Source organism: Equus przewalskii, chromosome 1 (genome assembly GCF_037783145.1).
Source record: "Equus przewalskii isolate Varuska chromosome 1, EquPr2, whole genome shotgun sequence".
NCBI lineage: Eukaryota > Metazoa > Chordata > Mammalia > Perissodactyla > Equidae > Equus > Equus przewalskii.
The window spans coordinates 115,072,512-115,095,985 of NC_091831.1; the positions used below are offsets into that span (position 1 = coordinate 115,072,512).

The window sequence follows — 23,474 nt, forward strand, 5'->3', positions numbered from 1 at the left end:
GGAACCTCAACCACCCACTCTATGTGTGAGTCCAGAGTTTGGACCTTCTTGGGACTGCTCTGCTAACTCTTGAATGTTGATAGCCCCTTCAAATTACTCCAGTCACTGCTCCCTTGTGGCTTGACCCTTCAGGTTTCTCTCCTATGGGTGACGATGAAAGGACACACTTTCTTTCTGGATCTGCCATTGACCCTTAAGGAATCTATATCTGCCAAAGGGAGATTTGCTTCTGCAAAATTAATAATATTTGTAAATGGCTCTTCTACGGTCCTTGAATAGAATGGGTTAGCCCATATTACTGTGAAAGGGGTAGCACGTTCTATGCACCTGTCTTCCCGTGGGAAGGAGAAAGACATCCCTGCAATGAGGGAGGAGGGTGGATGTGCATGACACAGCCAGGAATGGGAGAGTTTACTGCAATAGGACATACCAACCTGGAAGGGGCCTTAGCCTGACCCTGGGCACGCTCACTGAGATGGAGCACTTGACAACAGCAGGACAGATGATGGTCATACAGGGATGGAGTAGGAGACATCCATAGGGACCAATGCACAGAGACAAAGACAGGGATCCAGCTTCCATACAGTGAATTAGATGCATATGGGCTGAGGAGCAAGGCAGAATCTTGACAACCTAAACAGGACTCCCAAGGCAGATGAAGAGCAAGTAGACATGGTGTTCCACCATCTGAGAGCACACCTAGGGCTTCTTCAATCTTCCTAGGGCGAGCTGGCTCCTGCAATCTGGGACATGGGTGAGCCTACAGGGCTTCTGTGGATATGAGTAGGGAATGTTGTGGGACCAAGTATGATATGGGGCCAGGAGTTTGTTTCTAGTCCTACTTTGATCATGAAACTCTTGTAAACCAAATCGATGATCACATTTGCACTTTTGAAACTCCTTCCTATTTCTTTTCCAGGAAACACAAGAATTTTGGTGGCTGGTGATGCCCTTTTGTTCATGAGGAAGCTAGAGGAGTGTCTGTCCTACCTCTTCCAAAGCATTCAAACCCAGGACTCTGACTTAACTCCATTGTAAATAATGCCCTTTCCTGGGACTCTCTTACCACGCATTTTCCTTAACGTTTCTACTTTCTGTTCTTTCAGCATTTCTCCTTCTTCCATACCAGTTCAGTTGTGAGCTGGTTCATGACAGTACAAAGGTAAAGTGGTAGAGCAGGGGTCAGCACACTATGGTCTGGGGCCAAATCCAGCTCTCGGCCTGTTTTTGTAAATAAAGTTTAAGTGGAACTCAGCCATGCCCGTTTGTTTACATATTGTCTATGGCTGCTTTTATCATATAATGGCAGAGTTGATTAGTTGTAACAAAGACCCTTGGATGGTCCTCAAAGCCTCAAATATTCACTATCTGGCCTTTTACAGAAAAAGTTTGCTGACCCATGTAGTAGAGCAACATCGGGGTGGAGCCAGCACCTCTGGCTTCAAATCCTGGCTCTGGAACTTGTTGGTTGGGGTGTTGAGGGAACCGCCCTGGACTTTGGTTTCCTCATCTGTGGATCAGGGATGATAAACCCTCCACACATGACCTATGAAGATCACAGTAGATAATGAACGTGAAAGCCCTTTCCAAACTGCAGACTGCTGTGTAAATGATAAGGATTGCCATTTCTCCCTTTCCTTTGAGCCCTTTAGGTTGCTGCAGTTCCTTAATTTGATCTCCTCTGGTTATTTCCATGACTATGACTAGAGCTATTAAAACCTGCAATTTGCAGGCACTGCTAATGCTAATTTTCTAGTCAACCTACCTCTCTGTAGGCTGTCAAACGACAAGGATATTTTGAAATGAGCATGAATTATATAAAAGAATTGGTTCATGAATGAAGCCCACAATCATATATTTTACTCCAAGAGTTTAAAAAAAATCCAGTTTATATGTTCTATATTCAATGGAGATTGCACCTGACCGATAACTATATTTAGATTCTCTGTGCCACCTTCTTTAGCCAAATCTTCTCTTGGGTTTCAGCAGCAATTTTGTGCGTGCATTTAGGAAGAGAGGCTCTGAGGACTCACGGGAGCGTGTGCTGACTGGGTCATTACCCAGACACTAGGCATGCTAGCTGCTCAGCAGCCGAAGTGGTGAGTAAAAGAAACAGGGAATCTGATATGGCAGTGGGCAGCCTCGATGCTTCCCCAGGAAGTGGAGGGAGCAAATAGTTCAAATTAGAGGGCACAAAGATTACCGAGTATGTAGGGTAGGCTTAGTGCAGGGCACAGCTTCTCCTCACAGGACTGAGTAATTTTGGAGGCAACAGGAAATGCTAGAGGTTGCAAACTGATGGCTCTTGGAGCTGAATAAAGCCTGTAGACTTGCTTTGTTTGGCCTACTTTGTAGCCTGTCTGTATTTTTACATATCATTTGAATGTCTTTAAGTGAAATGATTGTTTTATATGTTGTAGATAGCTACTTGACCTCTTGAATAATTTGGGTTTCCAACACTTCACTAAGCAATAATGGTCTTCATTGTCAGGTCAATTACAACCTCATCGTCCCTTTGGTTTCTAGTGAGCTGCTGGGAGCCCAGGGCAGAACCTGACCCCTTCTCTTCCCACTTTCGTAGGGAGAGAGTTTGTTACAGCCAGATAAGAAACCAGGGCTCCAGGCAAATGGACAGAGGTTCAGGGCATGAGTAGGGCATAATATCTGCATGAGTAGGAAGTCAAGGGAAGTCCAAACAGCTAGACGGAGCAACAGGATAGGAAATGAATGTTGGCACTTTTTTGATGGCCAAGACATCCCCAAGCTAGCCCCCAAGACACAGCAGGCACTGGACTGGGGCAGTACCCTTGTTTCCATGTCCTGTCTGCTGCTGGAACTGACCTGCCACCTCCTGCTAGGTCTGGCTTGGATTCTCTTGGGAACCCACCAAGACTGAAGCTGTACCCTCACTTGAGAGGGTTGGAGATCTACAAGTGTTGGGGACTGAAGGATTGCATTGTGCTTGGAGTTTATTTTTCCTTTCCCATTCTTCATCTTCCTTCCCTTGCCTCTCACTTAGCAAGGAACCAAAACTGATTGGATGTGTATGTGTGTAAGGGGGAAGATCACGTAGGGCAGGTCGGCGATAGGTTGATATCATTGGCAGACTTGCTAGACTTCTGGCCTGAGAATCCTTTGTGCCACTGGAGATGGTAGACATCCTTGTTTCGGTCCTGATTTTATTAGGAAAGTGACAAATGCAGGAGTTCATAACCCTTTTTTGTGCCCTGGATCCCTCTGGTAGTCAAGTGAAGTTTACGGACTTCTCTGAATTAAGATTTTAAAGGTGTAAAATAAAATATGTAGGATTGCAAAGGCAACCAACTACTGAAATAGTTATTGAAATATTATTACTACATTAAATAGCAAGATATAGTGGCGGGTCTAATAAATACCATAATTTCAAAGTAATGAGATGCATAAGTAATATTTTGAGATACCTGCAACAATTGTAATATGATACGAAAATATCTGTGATTTCTAAAACTGTAATACCTATGAAATTGTCACTAATAGAAACCACAGATAGTTCTGTTTTGTTCACTTCCTCCTTTCTCCCTCTCTCTCTCTGATGGTCAGTCTTTCCAGAGGTCTTTCTACTCAGTAGCTTTATCCAATAGGGTAGTTAAACATCTCTATTATTTTCTAGTTCTCTACTTGATTGTCTGCACTTTTCTTTATTATTTCCTTCCTGCTTCTTTCATTTGTTCTTTTTCTACCTTCTTGAGTTGAATGATTTGTCCATTATTTCAACTTTTCTTGTTTCCTTATAAATGTATTTAAAACTAAGTATGTCCCTTTGCTTTAGCCATATCTCACAAATTTTGACATGTAGTGTTTTGTCATTGAGCAATAAGTATTCCACCGTGTCCCCTATCATTTCCTTTTGCTTAATAGCATGCTTCTAAACATTCAGATATATAGGATTTTTAAAAAATAAAAGGTAACTTTTATTCTTTATTTCTAATTTTATTACATTCTCGTGAGAGAACATCCTCGATGTGATGTTAATTCTTTGGAATTTATTGGAGCTTCCCATGCAGCCTAGTATATATCATTTACAAAATGCTATGTGCATTCAAAAGAATGGTACATTCCTATTGGACATAAGCTTCTCTACATCTTTTAAAATTTCAAGAGTATTCATCATGTTGTTCAAAAATTCTGTATCTTTGCTTATTTTTTTTAATCTCTTGGTCAATCAGCTTCTGAGAAAGAAATGTTGCAATCTCCTATTAGAATTGTTGACTTATCTTTGGTTCTTCTCATATTTCTGTCAGTTGTTGCATTGCTTTACTTATTTTTTGGATATCTTGTAAGATACATATATCCTCTTCATCTACTTTTCTTTTTATCAGTGTATAATATAAAGCTTTGTTTCTTACCATGTTTACCCTCTAAATTCTGTTTTGTCTAACATAAAACTTGCTTCTTGGTTTGGTTCATCTTTGTCTGGTCTACCTTTTTGTTAAAAATACGTCTCTTGTAGAAAATATATTGCTGAATGTGGTTAGGTTTTCTTGCTCTTCTTTCTCCTTTTCTTTCTTAAATTCAATATGAGAGCTTCTTCTTTGGGTCAGTTTATTCCGTTTGCATTTATTGTAGTTAACATAACAGTAGAACTTCTTCTGCCATCTTAGTTTTTCTATTTCTTTTTATTTATTCTATTGAACATTTTCTTCTGCTGACTCCAAAATTGTACATTCCCCTTTTATTCTTGTCTAGGTTACCCTTAAATTATTTATTTCCATATTTTCAAATAATTCCATATAGAAATGATTTATTTCTATACCTATTTTCCTCTATTACTTTCTTATACTTCCCCATAACTATGTTATCCCCCAAACTCGACATTTGCATGTCATAAACTTCTGGTCTTCCTCTTCTCTACTTCTCTCCTCTCTAAGTTTAAATTCCTTTTTTTTGGTATGAAAATATTACCTATTAGTTTTTGTCATTCTGATGCTTGCTTTTTCGGGGGGAGCGGGGTAAGAAAGATTGGCCCTGAGCTAACATCTGTTGCCAATCTTCCTCTTTTTTTCTTTTCCTCTTCAGCATGGCTTGATAAGTAGTGCTATGTCCGCGCTCAAGTTCCTAACCTGCAACCCCCAGGCCACCAAAGCAGAGCACGCAAACTTAACCACTTGGCCACGGGGCTGGCCACCTGATGCTTGCTATTTTTTATCTTTGCAAGCTCCTAGGATTTCGTGAGTGTGAGTGTGTGTGTGTGTGTGTGTGTGTGTATGGGTATGTGTATCTTTAATTTTACCGCAATATGTCTAACTCTTATTTTCCCCTCTTGTCTATTCTATTCAACACTCTAAGACCTATTTATACAGAGAATTTACATAGTTCTTGAATTATGGGAAATTTTTAGTCATTACATTTTCAAATATTTCCTTTCCTCCGTTTGTTTCTTTCTCCCCATAAGGAGAAAAGCAACATAATGGCTGCTATTATACGATTGCTCACACTTTTATTTCCATCCTTCATATCTGTGGTGGTTTTAAAAACATAGCTCCAAAATTCGTTGACACCAAGAGGTGGGGTCTGTGTCCTCTACACTTGAATCTGAGCTCAGTAACTGCTCGACCAATAGAACACAATGAAGGGGATGCTGTGTCACTTTCCAAATTCAAGCTTTAAGAAACTGAGCTTTAAGCCTTTTTATCTCTTTATTGTAATTTTGAGATCTAAAGGATTGAAGTTAACAGAGTGTTCAATCTGCCATATTTAACGTTAATTGGAAGTCTCTTCCTGGTTGATTTTCCTTTTATCATTATAATGATAATAATTTTCACCTGAAATTTTATTTTTTTATCTAGTTGGTGTTATATTTTAAATATGTCTATTTTTATAAGTATGTAATTGGAGTAAAAAGTCCGATTTATATTCTCTGATGTAAATATGAGTTTAAGTTGTTTACATTTACTCTGGTTTCTATACATTATACTTGTTTCTTCTATCTATTCTATATCTGTGATTTATTTGTTTCTTCTTCCTGTCTTCACCTGGCTTGGTGAAGTTTTCTTTGTCTCCCATCTCTCCCCTTCTTTCTTTTACTACCACTAATATGTAAATTATGGCTCATATTTCTTTTTCTTTTCATTAAAATTTTAACTTATACACAAAAATTGATTTTTTCCTCAATGTTTAAAATATATAACTGTATACCTTCCATTATCTTTTTTTTTTTTTGCTGAGGAAGAGTCACCCTGACCTAACATCTGTTGCCAATCTTCCTCTCTTTTCTTTTTTTTTTTCGCTTGAAGAAGATTAGTCCTGGGCTAAGATCTATGCTAATCTTCCTCTGTTTTGTATGTGGGCCATCACCACAGCATGGCTGACAAGCAGTGGATGTCGAACCCATGAAACTGGGCTGCTGAAGCAGAGAGAGCCGAATTTAACCACTATGCCATGGGGCCAGCCCCCATATATCTTCTATTATCTTTTTGATAATATTGACCATGCTTTCCTTAGAGGCATTTTTTTTTGGAAGATTGCTTTATTATCTTAAATTTTTTGGACTGAATTACTCTGTAAGTTGTGCTTATTGTCTGTCTTTCATGGCATCAGCTGTCCTCATATGCCTCGCAATTGTAGTAAACTGGCTCATGTGCAGGAGCCATTCCTGGCCTGTTTTGCTTTTCTTCTCCCACTCTCACTTCTTTGTGTCTAGAAGTTTTATAGTGGCCTCCCCATGGCCCATTCATCTTTGCAGTTCAAAACCAGGTCTTATGTTAGAAGCTTGAGACCCTTGTCCCACAGGAACATTTCAGATCCAGCTCCTGAGCCTGTGAATAGCTTGGCCCACAGGTCCTGGCTGAGAAAAACGTCTCTAATCCCTCCTGCTACCTTGGCAACAGCTTACTGTAGAACACAGCCAGGGAGGTGGGCTAACTTCTTTGAACCTTTGTTCATAAGTGAGGGAGCCGCACCTCAGTTCTATTCTGGCTCCTGATTTCACAAGCCTGGCCTGGCATTGCCCCCTACTGAAGTTGAACATGAGCTGCTTCTGTCTATTAATGGCCCTGGAACCCAGAAGATCCACAGCTTTAGCCCTGCCCAAGACTATATATTAATCCCCCATTTCTGATCCATTGAGATGTTTATCACTTTTTTTGAATACAACTATGTTTAAGATAAATCATTGTTTTGGTTTGGAGTGGAGGGTTGTGTTTTGTGTCTTAAAATGCAAACTCACAGCACCACCTGGAACAGAGTTGAAATTTGGAAATTTTTATACCCTTTGACTCAGCACTTAAAAACTTTAGAATTTATCCTAAGGTCATAATTGGATGATGTGTGTACAATGATGCTAATTATAGTATCTTACAACCATAGTGAAAAGCTGGAAACAGCCTAATTGTCCATCAATAAGGGATTCAATAATATATGGTACATCAATAAATTATGGAATAGCAATTCAATAGAATAACCCTCCCAACTGCCATAGACTCTAATTCAGTAGGTTTGGAAAACTTTGGCCCTTGGAATTTTTAAAAAAGAAAAGATCCATAGATGATTCTGATTTGCCTATAAGATTAAGAACCAATGATATGAAGGTATCTAATATTCTGGAAAGGAGATTAGTTTTAATTGCAAGACCACATTTCGCATAGGGACTTTCTAAACCAGGGGTTGCCAGACTATGGCCCATAGGCCTGATCCAGCTTGCTGCCTGCTTTTGTTGGCCTGTGAACTAGGAATGTATTTTACATTTTGAAATGATTAATAAAAAGCAAAACGAGAATAATATTTCATGATATATAAAATTCAAATATTGAAATTCATATGAAATTCAAGTAATGGAAACCAGTCACATCCGTTCGTTCACATGTTGTCTATGGATGCTTTCATGCTACAACAGTAGAACTGAGTAGTTGTGACAGGAACTGTATAGCCCACAAAGCTGAAAATATTTACTATCTGCCCTCCACTGGAAGTTTGCTGACCCTGTTCTATTTCTCATTCTTGCCACCAACTTGACAGTAGCTGTTGGGTCACTGGCACAGATGTGTGTGTCTGTGTGTGTGTGTGTGTGAGGGAGACAGTCATTCTTTGTTGGTTTATAGCTGAAAATAGGTCATCCTTCTGTGAGCTGTAAAGTCCGAATACGTTTCCTCTAATTCCACAAAACCCAAAATAGGTATTCCCAAAGAAAGTTCCAAAAATGGTTACCAGGACCCTTAGAAGAGGAAAGGCGGCATTCTACTTATATTGTTTTGATTATACCACTCAAGAAGGTATTCGACAGAAAAAATATGAGTTTCAAACTGAAGGCAATGTTGACCAATGAGTAGGCCATCCAGCCTTCCGTATGTGGGGAAAGAGCTTTTAAAGCCATGTAAGATCAGATCTGCAGATCCCTTTAAGTTCCCCTCGCAAGTTCCACTTGCAGAAACTACCTGAGGCATTGCTTAAAAGGATGATTCTGGAATGACTCACCTCAAGCTACTCATTGCGTCTTACTCAGGACTCTCCCAGTTCTGGTGTTGTGTTCTTTGTCTCATTTATGTTGGAACTTGGCTCTTCTTTGGATATTGAGCACTCCCTTTCTATCATCAGCCTTGGCTCTCTCCTTCACCACAATTAAGCTCTCGCTAGCTTTTCTTCCTGAGGCCCTATTGTTCCAGCACCCTTCCTATTTCACCTCTGCTCTGGCCCTGCCTCAACATCACCACCCTCCCAGCATCAGGGCCCCCATGAGGCTTACCATGTGTCCTTGAGTGGGAAACTGAAAACTAGGAGCTGATAGAATGTGAGTTATAGGATGTTGTAGGTGAAAGCCCCATATCAATTGCTCACAATGGGGGTTGCAAGACAGAAGAGAGCTGAAGTGGAAACAGGGATCATTGCTGTTAAAAGGCAGGTAATAATCATCAGCAGAACTGCAGATTTAAGTGCATTTTGAAGTTCACACTAATGGGATGTCAGCAGGACCCACAGGCACCCTGGTGATGTGTGCAGCTGTTGAAAGCCTGAGACACAGAGTTTGGGGTGATGGAAGACTGAGAGAGGAAAGGAGAGGGATGGAGATGGGAAGGATGGCACAGAAAAAGAAGGCTTTTGGGATATAGTGCCTTCTGTGGAAATAGCCAGGGGTGGAGTAAGAGGAGTCTGGAGTCCAATATACCTTCCCTACAGAGGTCTCTCTCACCTCGGCTTTCTTATTTGTCACAAGGGGCAGTTAGGCCCAGCCCCACTGTGAGAACCAAAGAAAATAAGGCATCTAGCACAGCACCTGGCAGACAGCACCTCACCCCCACCAACTGTGTTAGCTTCTTTCCTCGTTCCAACTCCCAAATGACAGCTTTTGACATGTCATCATGACTCTCTGAGAGCCTGTGGAATCTCGGGCTGAGTCCATCGACTTAATAAGGTCTGACTTCAGCATTTATGCTTTGTTGGAACCAGAAATGACATTATTTGGTGTCAGTTACCTTTTCCATGCAATGAGTTAAGAGAGAGGCATTTTTATTTCATTTCATTCTTCTATAGGGGATTCAGATGTCCCTGTATACTACTAGGGCTGGATAAAGAATTACCTAAGAGGATGTGCAAACTAAGTTGTAATTAAATGAAAATGAAAACATTATGGCATGTAACAGGGACCATATGCTGTTGCTAAACACCCAGCCTCAAACTCCATGGCTACCCTTCCCTGCTTCCCAGATTCTGAGGCACAAACAAAGTCCCCTCTTTGTCTGTGGCACACAAAGTCTGCTGGTGCCTAAAGAATATCATTGCTAGTGTTTCCCAATAAGGCTTTGGATATGGAGAACGTGGCAGACAGGCTCACTGTCTCAACAGGGGCCTCCTTTCTGTGAGAACCATCTCCCGCACCTTCTCAGGGGGGCATCTCCCTCTCCACTGTGGCCAGCTGGAGAGAACTTCTTGCCAGGAGTCTTGCCTGACCTCCCAGGGCCAGCACGCCCTCCTCTGGGCTCCCAGGACCCTCTGAGCTTTATTCCGTCACAGCATCTAGCTCAGTGTATTGCAATTGCCCAATTTTGTGTTTCTCTCTTCCTCTAGTTTCTGAGCTCCTTGAGGACAAAGACTGTGTCTTATTTGTCATCTTATCCTCTCGAGTGGTGCAAGGTAATCACTAGAGTCTGAGTCAGCAGGTTTAGGGAGAGGCCAAGATGCTGCACTACCAACAAGCTTGCAGGTCATGCTGGAACTGCTGGTCCAGAGACCCTGCTCTGGGTAGCAAAGCCTCAATGCCTAGCTGCCCAGGCTGAAGTAGAGTTGCATTCAGTGTCTGTGAAAAGCATAAAAGTTCTGGGATCAAGTAAAGTATCACATATAAAAGCACTTTGAGAACTGTAAAAGATGTACGAACATATTAGGAGCAGATATGGCTCTTTTTTTTAAAATAAATTGACATGTCACCATTCTTTTGGCTACTTAGAGTAGCCAACTGAAAAGTAAAAGCTACGGAATGGTTATCTACATGGATTACAAAAAAACCCCCACAAAAAACAGTACAAAAACTGGCTGCCTTTTTACTTTTTCTTTTCGTTAGTTGCTTGAATTGGCTTTATATTTTGGCATTGGAGACTGGAATTTATTTGGATACCTTGGTGTGCGTTTGGAGACTGATATTTCATCTCTGTCCAATTTAGAAGATGCAGTCCCCTCTAGAATCAATTCAAAGTTAACCCACTTCAAGATATAAGGAGATAGGGATGACCCCTTTATAGTGAACTGGACCATGTTCAGTTATCGTTTGAATTCCCTGCCCTTGCTTATCCACCCAGGTGAGCTTACAATCTGCAGATGGGTCCTGATTTGCAGCTGGGGTTACTGATCTGAACAGTAGAGATCACCTACTGCTCCTTCCTCTGGCCCCTCCCTCCTCTGAGGTCCTAGGACTGGACATACTAAAGGTCTCTGAGGTTGACTGGGAGCGTCGCCCAGGGTTCCCAGCCCTGCTGTCATTTTTCCAGTGGAAAGCTGGCATTTCTCTCTTGGTTGATGCTTCTGGCATGGGTTAGTACCTCAGTTGGTGGAGTTCAGCCAATTGTCCTGGATAGTAAAATCCTATTGACAAAATTCTGCTCTGCCTTTCTGTAGAAGAGCTTGTTTGAATACCAGTGGGCTTCAACACACAGCAACTCAGTTTGGCTCAGTGGTTAATACGGTAAGCTCTAGGGTCTGATTCCTTGGATTCACATCCTGGTTCTGCCACTTGCTTTGGACAAGTTATTTAAATGTTGTCTTCCTGAATTTCCTCATCTGTAAATGAGGACATCCCATGAGAACCTCCCTGATAGAATGACTGTGACGAATGATTGAAATATTCAATGTAAACCACTTGGCATAGTGCCTGGCACAGCAAACACTCAGCAAGTGTTAACTATTTTTATTACTATTGGATTTCACTGTTTAGCTGGACATCTTAGACGCAGTATAGCTGCTGCCAGCCAGGAGCTGCATTAATCAGGATGCTTTCAGCAAGTAGCATAAAACTTGACCCACAGTGGCTTATGCAATAAAGACATTTATTATCTCACATAATGAGAAGTTTAACTTCTCCAGGGTTGGTTGATTCGGTGTTCCAGGGTTGTTATCAAGGACACAGTTTCTCTCTCTCTCCTCTCTATCAACATCAATAGTGGCTTGATATTTAGGCTGGTTCCCCTCTGGGGTACAAGATGGTGGCCAGCAGCATCAGGACAACATATATTCTTGCTTATATTCTTCCTTGTTCACATCCAGCTGCAGAGATGAGAGACCTCTCCCTAGACCATGGGTTGTTCATACTTCTCTTCAGGCTTATTAGGTCAGCCAAGGTCGGGTTTGTCCCGATCCAATAGCAACTGCCAAGGGCTTGACACATTACTTAATTTAGACTAGGAATTCCAAAGTTGCCCAAATATAAGAATCACCTGCAGAGCTCATAAAAATTCGATTCTCAGGCCCAATGAGTAGAATTCACTAGGCATATGCATTCAATGAGCACCACCCTAAATTATTTCAAAGTGAAGGGAAGTGTTGAGTTTGGACTAGTCAGAAGCTATCTCCAGAGCTGAGCATGAAATTGAGCCAGAAACACAAAGCAGTGTGGGAGAGGTAGATACCAGAATAAAATCATGTTCTGCCAGGAAGGAAGGAGGTGAGAATGGCAAAACAGCACCCTCTGGAGGGGTGTGAAAAAGGTCAAGGATCTAGGACCCAGATACTGGAATCCATTGGCCAGTAGAACAGCTTAGCAATACCAGAAGGCCTTTCACTCACTTACTCATTCATTTCATATCTTTTATTTGACACTCCTAAGGCCAGGTGCCATGATAACCAGTGGGCTTACTACAGTGAATAAGCTCCCTCTAGCTGCACACAGTCTGGTGGGGCATGAAGACAAGTAAAAATGAAAGAGGAGGGATGGCCCTGGTGTTTCTGAGACATGTGGGTGACTAGACATGTGGGAGTGTGGGATGAAGGAAGTTACATGCACGCATTCTCTTCTCTGACTGAGAGCCATCCAAAGCAGAAAACTCAATAAACTGGTGCACCAGCCCCCAGTTGTTTTGTCTTTTGATTTTGAAAGACGAATCACCTCAGAGAAACCAAGAGAGTGGAGTTCTTATGGCAAGAAGGCAGAAACAGACAGCCAAGAGTTCTGTCCTCACCAGTGGGGAGAGGACTCAACTTTGACTCCCTTGCAGTGGGGCGATGGTGGGGAGATCCGAGATGATGGGGGTGAATATGCTTTGCAGACTATGAGTTGCTGTGCACACCTGATGGATGGTTATTATTAATATAGAGCATTGTCTTGCTTGGTTTTATAGCCTGACCCTAGTGTTGGGGATGACAAATACAGAGAAAAGAGCCCAAATGTGTATTAAAGACATTTCTCATTCACCTCTGGTCTGAAAGTGTCCTCCAAAGACAGGCACCCAGCACCACAGACTAAGTAATGATAAGAATAATAATTATGACACCTTACTCTTGAATGTTTTATATCTTCAAAGGGTTCTTCCATAAATGATCTCATTTATTGTCTGGAATTGGGTGATGTCTAATGGTCTGAAACTCTGACTCCCTCAGTGTGGACTGTCTGATACCTCCCTGTGGTGCATTTGCCCCCCGCTGCTAGTCAATGCCATGTCTCCTCCCCTGTCTAGTGCTTCCTCACACACAGCTGCCCATCTCCTCTTTATTGCTGCTGGTTTGTTTTAAAATAACTTCTTCAGGCTATCAGCTCAGACAATCTGTTTCTAACATTGTCTCCTTGACTGATTTCCCTTGATAATTTCAATACCATGTCGAATTCATCCTGGGCTAGAAATATGTGAACCAGGGATATATTTAATATGAAAAGAGGCTCTGAGTATAAAACACCTGCTTTTGCTAAAAAACAGTTTAGCAAATGACGTTTGATATGAAGGAAAGGGAGAAACGGCCGCCTCGTCCTTTAAACATTCTCCTTTCCTAGAAGTGCTTGGATCTGTTTCATTTACAGATTCAAAGTCTCCTGGGAGACAACTTGACAACTGCTCTGTCAATATGCGTCTCCCCATGCGATGCCTTTCAGGACATATTGCTTCCCAGCTCCAACCCATCTGGCTTCATTTCACTGCAGGAACCAGCGCACAGATTATGGAGACTTCCGAGTTGAGACTTCCGTCCACACCTGTTGGTACTTGCAAAATGTCAAATGGACTTACTTGACAGGTGACTGAGCAGGTCCAGATGCTGCAGCCTCCTCAGGAAGCCAGAGGATTTGGAGGAGCAGAGTGGGGCAGTCCCGCATTGAAATCCTAGCCCTCTGCTAATGAGTTGTGCAGCTTTAGATAACTTACACAACCTCTCTGAGCCTCTGTGTAAAATTCTGATAATTATTGACTCTCTCTTCTGGATCATAGGTGCCAAATTCCTGGATGCTTATAAAGGTCAGGAGAGCGATCAGCTGTGCAGACTGCTCCTAGACCAGAACCTGCGCAGAGGGACGTGAGGGAAGCCAACCTCAACTGTTTCCTGCCCCAGGGCTTCTTCTGATTATGCTTCCTAGTGAATAGGGGAGGAACTGGCTATGCGCCTGCCTGCTTATTACCTACAATGAATGTGTAGTACCCAGAAGTTCTAGGTAAGTCTCACTGGGTTGGCATCTTGCTCCTGCCTTGGTGTTTCTCATTACAATCTCCAGATTCCCCCTGTGTCTTTCCTAGGAAGTCTCACAGTGCTGCTGACCCCAGGTTCATGGCATCCACACCCCCATTTCCTATCTCTGTAATGTGGGGAGGGCTATCATGTTCTCAACAACCCCATTTGGGGCTGACCTGTCTTTCCTTGATGGTGACTATACCGTGCCCCACTGAGAAAATAATGCCAGATTTTCACAGCCTGTTAGCCCTTGAAGAAACCAACTAGTGTTAACTGTGTGAGTGTGTGTGTGTGTGTGTGTGTGTGTGTGTGTGTTATTCTGATCTGCCTGTTTCCTCAGTTTAGTCCACTTATTTCTAAAATATGAATTGACCTTGGACATACTATCTTTTACTGTCTATTTTATTCTTCCTTAGTAGTAATGGTAGTTAAGCTATATGTTAGGAGTGTGTGGGCTTCAGTCAGACAATGTGTGTAAATCACTTAGCACAGAGCCTGGGACCTAGAAATTGCTCTGTCGGGGGAAGGATATCAGTAGTGTCAGATTCACCAGAGACGTCGGGGACATTGGCTCTGGACGTCCTCGGAGAGTGTTTTGGTCTGTAGAACGATGCAAAGGCATTTTCTAGGTACTGACTTCCAACTGCTGACTGGAAGATTTCATCAGTTTGTTTCTAACTTAACATATCCAAAGTTAAATTTATGTTATTTTCTTTAAAATCTGATGCTCCCAACTTAGAATTCTTCAGAGCCTTATAATCCCAGACATCAAAGTTTGCAAACTAGTAATCTAAGGGCTGCATCTGGCTCACAAAAGTGGCCTGAATAATGTGTTTTAAAAAGTAGAATAATGTTATCTTTTAAAAATAAATATATTTTATATTTAAAAATTCATATTTTTGGATTCTCCTGGAAAAAGAGCAAATCTGGCAACATGAGTCCCCCAGGGCAGCATTGGCTGGAGCACCTTCACATGGGGATGAGCTTTCCAATTTGCCACAGTGCCTACCAATCTGTACTGTGTCCTTGATGCCATTAATTAGATGTCGTTTAATCACTGCGTAAGTCTATGAAACAAGCTGGGAAGCTGAGATGATAAGACAATGGACAGAGGTGCATAAAAAGCTGGCAAAGTTAAGAAAAGAAGGCAAAATAAAAGCATTGCTACCAACAGGAAATTGGATGGAATAATGAGAAGAATGTAGACAACTAAATTCCTGATGTGGAGGAAAAGCTTGAGACGCACGTCCTGAAGACAGCAGAAAGGAGGCTTAAGAGCAACCAGAGAGAAAAGGATGAAAATGGAACCCAGACAACAGATATCCAACACAGAGATATTTGATAGTTCTGAGAGAGAGCAAGTGAATGCAACAGAATATTCAAACACAGCATCAAAGAAAATTTACCTGAATCTAGGTATTAAAAGGACCATCTAAGACAATATTCTAGACAATATTAACAAAAAGACGTTAATATGTAGACACACCCTGGTGATATCCTGAATTTCAATCATGACTAAAGAATCTCACACGTATCCAGATAGGAAAAAAAAACCAGGTTTTCAAAAGAGCGAGAATGAGGCTTGCTTCAGACCATTCCTCTGCAGTAGTGAATACCATGAGACAGTGTGAGGGGCATAATTTGGAGGAGAAAAAGTCCATTATGTGCCCAGTTATCATTATATGTGAAGGTAACAATAAGACATTATAGGAAAGGCCAGGTCTGAGATAGATTACTAATCCATGCTTAAGTAACTTTGGGAAATTATGGGTTAAAAAAAGTTAAAGATATTTCTTTACTAGAGCATTCCTCAGGAACTTTAATGTGATCATATGCATTGTGAGTTATAAAAGTGGTCACAGTTAGCATTTCCCAAAGTTATTTGATGATATGATCATTTTTTAAAGCCCACACCTATTAATGTCTGCCAAAAAGCCAAAGGTGCTTTATTAATATTAGAAAAAAACCTATTTCAAATATAGAACCAACTTTATAAGTAATAATTGTGAAAGACCAATTCTGTGAAAATCAGAAATAAGGATGCTCGCTATTATTATTTATTTAATAATTTTCTAGAAATTCTAGCCAAAGCAATAAGTATAGAATAAATAAGAGGCATACATATTGGAAAGTAAGAGATAAAATTATTACTATTTACAGATGTTTTTTTCTCTACCTGGGAAGTCATATATAAGCAATTAGAAAACTTTCAGAACTTGGTGAGGTTGCCATAAAATAAATGTGCAAAAATGTTTTTCTCCTAAGCTAGCACTAACTACTTAAGAAAATAGAATACAAAACCAATTCAAATCTCCATGGTTAAAAACAAACCAAAACAATGCACAAACTATAAATACATGTTGCATGAAATGTGTAGGGCCTGTATAAAGAAAATGGCAAAATATCACTAAAGAACATAAAATAAGATTTAAACAGGTAGACATATTCCCAGAGGTGAAAACTTTATTAAAAGGTATCAGTTCCCACCAAATTAATTTATAAATTGAATGTGTTTCAATTTGTGCAAATCCCAATAATTAGGGAGAAGGGAGAATTTTATTCTAAAATTCACATGAAAGAGTAGACAAATAGGAATGGGCAAGAAAAGTTTTAAAAATAAAAAAAAAGCGGGAGAGTGGAGCTCTTGCTTTGGCAAATATGAAAATCTTAAAAGAACTGTAAATAATCTGAAATTTTACTCTATTTGCAAGATAGCAAATTAACCTTCCAAAGTTTCATAGAGGCTGGCGGAAGATACAGACTCCTAGGTCCAAGACCAAATTTCTTACTCATGATGCAGTAAACAGAGTGAATGGCAGGCTGTGTTGGTCCCTCTTGCCTGCCAAGTGCCAATGGGGCAGTGCACAGGAGTCCAGGGGGAAGCTGTGCACTTACTTGGTTTTCATCACAGCTGAGGAGCTCCTCGCTTAGAGAACCTGAATCTTTTATAATGGACAGTAAGCAAACCTGCCTGAGTTTTGCACCAGAGAAGATATTATCTTTATTGTGTTAGACTATAACCAAACCTGCCCTTCGCTCTGGAGGGAGATACTCTATCTTCCAAAGCTCTTTGCTATATGCACATCCTTGAACAGATACCCAGTGCCTCCACTCACAAGACATGCAGAAATGTGAGAGACCCGTAGAGAATCATCTCCAACAAAATCCACCCCTCGTTTCTATATCATCTTTGCTTCTGGTGAATCTTCCCATGAATGTGCCTTTTCTTTGGTCACTCTGATAAGGCTGGTACCAAATCCATCCAATTTGTCTCATACGCTATTTGATTAGGACTGCTATCAAGAGGATTAGGCTGAGGCCAACTTACAGGATTGACTTAACTGTGTCACTCAGGGTCCCAGACCCAATCAACTGAGCAAATCTCATAAACCATCAGCATACACCTTATAAAACCAGTTTACTTTCTCCTTAAGTTTCTGTATTGATTGTGTGTGTGTGTGTGTGTGTGTCCCAATAAAACTTTATTTACAAAAACAGATGGTGGGCCATAGTTTGCTAGCCTCTGCTTCAGCGGCAGCAGGGGAAAGGGTCATCTTTAGCTGACAATTGCAGGGAATAAGAGTGTAGTATGTGGTAGAATATGTAGAGATAAGGACCAGATTCAGGGACTACAAACTGAGGCCAGAATGCTGCACTCTTTCAGTTGGGAGGGGGTTGTTCAATGAATGTTTATTTTGGTTCACACTGATATGAGCATCAGTGATTGCTGGTGATAGTTGGGCTAGATTAGGAGAACCTCAGCTCCTGTGGTTCTTCCAGGATGGGTTAATTGGACCTAAAATTTTCAGTATTTGAAATCTAACAATTTGACCTCAATTTTTTTTCCTAAGGACCCTTTTTCTTTGTAAAGAAAAAAGCTTTAAATACACTGTTATTAGCTAGAATTGCCCTTTTACCAGTCTTCATTATCTTTATTATACTGGACAGTAAACAAGTCTGCCCTTTGCTCTGGAAAAAGACACTCTGTCTATTTTCCAAGGCTGTTCGCTATACAAACACCCTTGAAGAGAGAGTCTGGAACAAAGGGAGTCCGTGCTATGCTTGTAAGACATCTGGAAACATGAGACAATGTGGAGAATTATCTCCCAATTGTACTTGTAGAAAATAAAGTCAACAAATCCAGACTAAATCATATTGCATAACATTATTAGAAAACAAACTGTCAGGCATCATTTTGTTAAAAGTTTTAATACAGTAGGAAGATGAATAAGTGAATTACTCACCTTAACACCTCAAAACAATTTAAGTGTGTATGGTTCTTTTTCTCTTTCTTTCTTTTTCTTTTATTATAACATAACACTTAAAAAATTCTTAGTAAGGTCACTGATGAATCTTTTACCGCAGTTTCCACAATTTTAAATTATTAATTCTCATACTATCAATAATTCAATTAATATTTCTATTTACTTTTAAATATTTCTATTTTAACTTCTGCAATTATCCAAATAATGTTTCAAAGGCATTCAAAATAACTATATAACAAAGGAGATTTAATATCTACCACAGAAAACTAAATATTAAATCTATTGGCACTAGGACTATTCATATTTTCTTCAAGAAAATATTGTTACCAAGCCACTGAAAATTGGCTACTGTTGAACATGTGAAAATGTATTCACTTTAAAATGCTTTTTTTTCCCGTCTTTAACCCTCCAGCTTGCTAGCAGGCCTTCTGTAACTTAGAAGTTGATCACTGTACTTAAAGGAGAAATTCAGATTTCTCATTTTATTTATCCTGAATCAAGAGAGGCTTGTATTTCCCTCTTAGACATTACACTTAAGGCCACAATAATTAAAATAGCATAACAACAGAGAAAAATACTACAGATATGGACTAATTACGTGAGATTTCACACATGATAATGACAGCATTTAAAATTGGTAGGATAAAAACTGGAAAATTAATATACATGGTTAACTATTTTAGGAAAATTAAATTAGAATCATAATGTCCTATATGATAATAAATGGATTAACATTTTAAGATAAAATAAGCGTGTTTCTCCTTTTTACTGCTCTTTGAATCGTCTTCAGGATGTGCCATGAAATTTGCTTTATGAAGCCTTCCACTGACAGCAGATTTTCTTGTCCTTTTACACATTCTCTTATGGACCTAAGTGTTTAGTTGCAGATCCCTGTCGTTTGGCTCTGGTTAACTGAGATTGCCAGCACCTAAACACTTACGTCAGGTTTGTGTGGGGCCAATGGGTCAAAGTGGACGTCCAGCTGCATTTGCCTCCTCTGCCTGTGCGTGTGCTTTCTCCAGCAGGCGGTAGCGTTTAAATGTACTCTTGACTCAAAGTAGAAGTTTCATTTTATACTATAGGGAGACTGCAAAGTTTCAGTAAATGGGTGGTTCTTACCCCAAAATGGGTTTGCCTATTGCTTCCCTCATCATGCCAGTGTTTGCAGGGCCTCCTGACTCTTCCTGCCGTGTACCCACGCTTTCTTCCCTGTCTTTCATTTCCGTCTTAATTGTCCACCATATCTAGTGCTCATCAACCCTGCTGCTCCCTCAGCTCCATCCCCTGCTGTCTTCCCTGCTTTGCCCACCTAATCTCAGCCAGGTTGCCTTAACTTCTGCCACCAGCCTCGTTTTGAACTAGTGTCCCTACACCCAGCTTCTCTCCCGTGGTTCCTCCTCCATGTCACCATGAGTATAATTTTTATTAATCTGATCATTTTACTTTCATGTTCAAAACGTTTTGATGATTCCTCAGGGGCTACAGAAGAAAGTTTGAATTCCTTCTCATGGCCTTCAAAGCCAACCCTCTTCTTGCTTTGTTAGAACTTCGCAGTGCCTCCTTAGGAATTAACAAGGTTCACGGTAGGTTTGTGGGTTAGGGTGTCAGGACAGAAGCTTTTATTTTTTTAACTAATAGAAATGCTAAGGATTAGTATAAAATCATGATTATTTTGAAACGTTTTAGTGCCAGGTAAAGATCTAGTTTTAAGTGCGGCTTCATCTGAAGCAAATTCCATTTGTAAACAATAATTTATTGAATATCTGCTCAACACCAGGCACCAACCCAGATACATTCAATGTATCGGCGATCCTTTGGAGTGTCCATGGTAGGTCAGGTAAAGCATAACAACTGTGTGAAAAGACATATATGTTGGTACCCATGTGGACACCCGTATACACAAGCCATGAGTTCTGTCTTTTCATTTCATTTATTGACTTTTCTCTCTTTTTTTCTTTACTTCTTTGTCTTTTCTTTTCTCCCCGTTTGGCTCAAGGAGCTGACTGCAACCACATACAAGGCTTTGAGGAGAAAGCGTATAATCGATTTTCTCTCAAATGCCTTGATTGAATACAGGTAGCAAGCAGCATGAGCCAAGGATAAGTGAAAATAGCTTGGGCTTGAGTAATTTGGATATCTTATTTGCTGGCAGTAAATGCATTTTTCGTAGCCTACACCTGATCGCATTCAGTCATATTTTCTATGAGATCTTTAAGAACTCCTCTGTGCTGAGGTAACTTATTTTCTGATTAAAAGTAAATGATGATAAGTAAATGGACAGGGAGAAGCCAAGATGGATAGGATGATGGAAATGGGATTTATGAATTCTCACTTGTTTGTGGTCAGCAAGCCTTTTAGCTTAAGACAACTGCTTTACAAATGCTTGTTTATTGCTCATTCTTCACAGCATCTCCAGGAAGCTGAGAACCTTGTTTCTCTCTCTCTTTTTTTTTTTTGAGGAAGATTAGCCCTGAGTTAACTACTGCCAATCCTCCTCTTTTTGCTGAGGAAGACTGGCCCTGAGCTAACATCCATGCCCATCTTCCTCTACTTTATATGTGGGATGCCTACCACAGCATGGCGTGCCAAGCGGAGCCATGTCCGCACTCAGGATCTGAACCGGTGAACCCTGGGCCGGTGAGAAGCAGAACTTGCGAACTTAGCCGCTGCACCACTGGGCCGGCCCTCTTATTTCTCTTTTGAAGATGAAGAAATGTATGAAAAGTTGGCAAACATCACTCGCCAGGCTGATGCAGAATTTGATGAATCTCCTCAGGGACTTTGGGGGCCCTAAGTCTTATCTATAAACTCCAGATTAGAATCCAGACAATGGGACATTAGTAGAGGATTTTGTTTGTTTGTTTGTTACTTTGGATGAGTACATTTTGAAGATGATCTTTATTGAACCAAACTAACTTCTGGTGCCTGACCATTAGCCACCAGATAAAATCAGTTGAATGAAGCAAGTTTTTATTTATCAGCTGTTTAGTACTGGGTGGCTGCTGTGATTAGTACAGAGTTGGAATGCTCGATGAAATACATTTGCTATCCTGGATCTAATTATTAATGAGTTCACTGGACAGAAAAATGTGAGTGTCCACTCTGTGCCCAGCACTGAGCCAGGCCCTGGGGGTACATTGGAGAATGAGGTAGATGTGATTCCAGCCCTCATGGAGCTAACTCTCTAGCAGGAAGAATGATGGTGTGCAGATGATCACACAGTTATGTATTTAATCGTGATTGTAATCAGGGCTGTGACGGAGAAATAGAGGGAGCCAGAGAGTCTGGTCTCTTCATCTGTTAATATGGGCATCATAACTGCCACCACCTCAAAGGTGGTTGTGAGGAGCAAATGAGGCAGTGCACGCGCAATCAACAGCCCAGTGCCTGGAGCGCACCACGCACACTGCAATGTGCTGTATGTTATTATCAGTGATGTATAATTATGTGCACTATAAGCTCTTCCTGTTCCCTGGAACCAGCTCAGGTCGGTTAGATAGTTACAAGTTCAAAATTTATTGCAATAAGCATGCTAAATGTTATGTCAGTTATTTGGGCGTGTGATATGTCTGTTTTTTCCCCTTTCCCCCTGACTAGCCTACAAGTTCTCCAAGAGGAGGGCTTTTTGTTCTGTTTGGAATCCTGAGTGTCTACAAGGGAGACATGCTTTCGGAGCTGGACAGATATTTTTGAGTGAAAGGGACCTAACTTTCTCTTTGCAGTAGTTTAAGCATTTCACCTCCCGTGAATTTGCAATACACATGTATATAGTGTATCTCTAAAAATGCATTATAATTTTACTTTGAAAGAATTACCTGACAATAGGAATATGATTTAAAGAAAATCTACCTGATAGGTTTGAGAGTATTAACAAGTGGTTGGAAGCCTGTAGACCAGATGTCTTTTTCCTTGACTTAGTCAGCTTTGCACACAGGATAAAGGGGAGTGGTGGTATAATAGTTACAATCAGCCAATGACTGCGTCCCACTGAGACATAGCTTTGGCAGGATAATGGATGTTTCCAACCTTTGTCATGGCAGGGATTTCTGTCTCCTTAGCTAAGAACTTAACGTTTCTAAGCCTCCATATGACACAGTTCTAAGCCAATGAGATAGAAAAGGAAGTTATTTGGTTGGACTTCTGGGAAACTCTTTCAGTGGGGGGCAAACTCAGGTGATATCTTGTTGCTTTTCTCCTGTGTGTATGGGATGTGGTAGCTAGAGCTGCAGCCACCTTCTGTGCCTTTGAGTCCAAGTCTGAGAGACGCACAGAGGCTTCATCCCTGCCCTCCTTGAGCTGCTGAACCAAAGCTAGCAACTCTGCACTAGCTGTTTCCTGAGAAAAATAAACCAGCGACTCTGCCGTGGTTGTTGCATGAGAAAAATAAACCCTCATTTTGTCAAATCACTCTTACGTCAGTTTTCTGTTACATGCAACTGAGCACAAACCCAAATGACATACCTATAAAAAATTATACAGATTCCAACCTTATACATCTGCTACCAATTAGAAGAATATTAACAGTTGTTGTATCCATGTACTCCTTCTATATTTTGGAACTTTCTGGATCAAAATAAAACTTACCAGGTGAGGACTTTTAATAAATTCCATGGGAGTATCATAAGAATTGTTTGAAAGCAACACGCTATTCTATTAAATCAGTTTTCCTAATCTCATACAGCAGTGCTGTCCTATAGACACTGTAAAGGAAGCCACATACATATTTTAAATTTATCAGTAGCCACATTTAAAAAGTAAAAGTAAACAGGTGCAACTAATCTTAATATTTTATTTATTTAACCCAATATATCCAAAATATTATTTAAAATGTAATCAATATGAAAAGTATTGAGATATTTTCCATTCTTTGGTCCTCTGAATCCTCAAATATGATGGGTGTTTTATACTTAGAGCACATCTCAATTCAGATGAGCCACATTTCCAGTGCTTGGCAGCCACATGCAGCTAATGGTTCCCCGATTGGACAATGAGGTCATAGAGTAACCTCAGGGTTCATGGAGGAAGTGAAAAACTAATCATTGTTTGGGAAGTTAATATGATAATGACAAAAAGGTCTTAAAGACCCGTTCCATATACAAA

General features: G+C 40.6%; 1 protein-coding gene across 2 annotated transcripts in view; it reads left to right on the forward strand.

The window, feature by feature from the left end:
- MTHFS (methenyltetrahydrofolate synthetase) overlaps positions 1-23,474 on the forward strand; it is a 209,714-nt gene that overhangs the window by 182,619 nt on the left and 3,621 nt on the right. For both annotated transcript variants that reach the window (XR_011526141.1, XR_011526143.1), the window contains exon 4: positions 13,872-14,092. The gene's annotated coding sequence lies outside the window, so the exon portion shown is untranslated. The remainder of the gene's footprint in view (positions 1-13,871; positions 14,093-23,474) is intronic.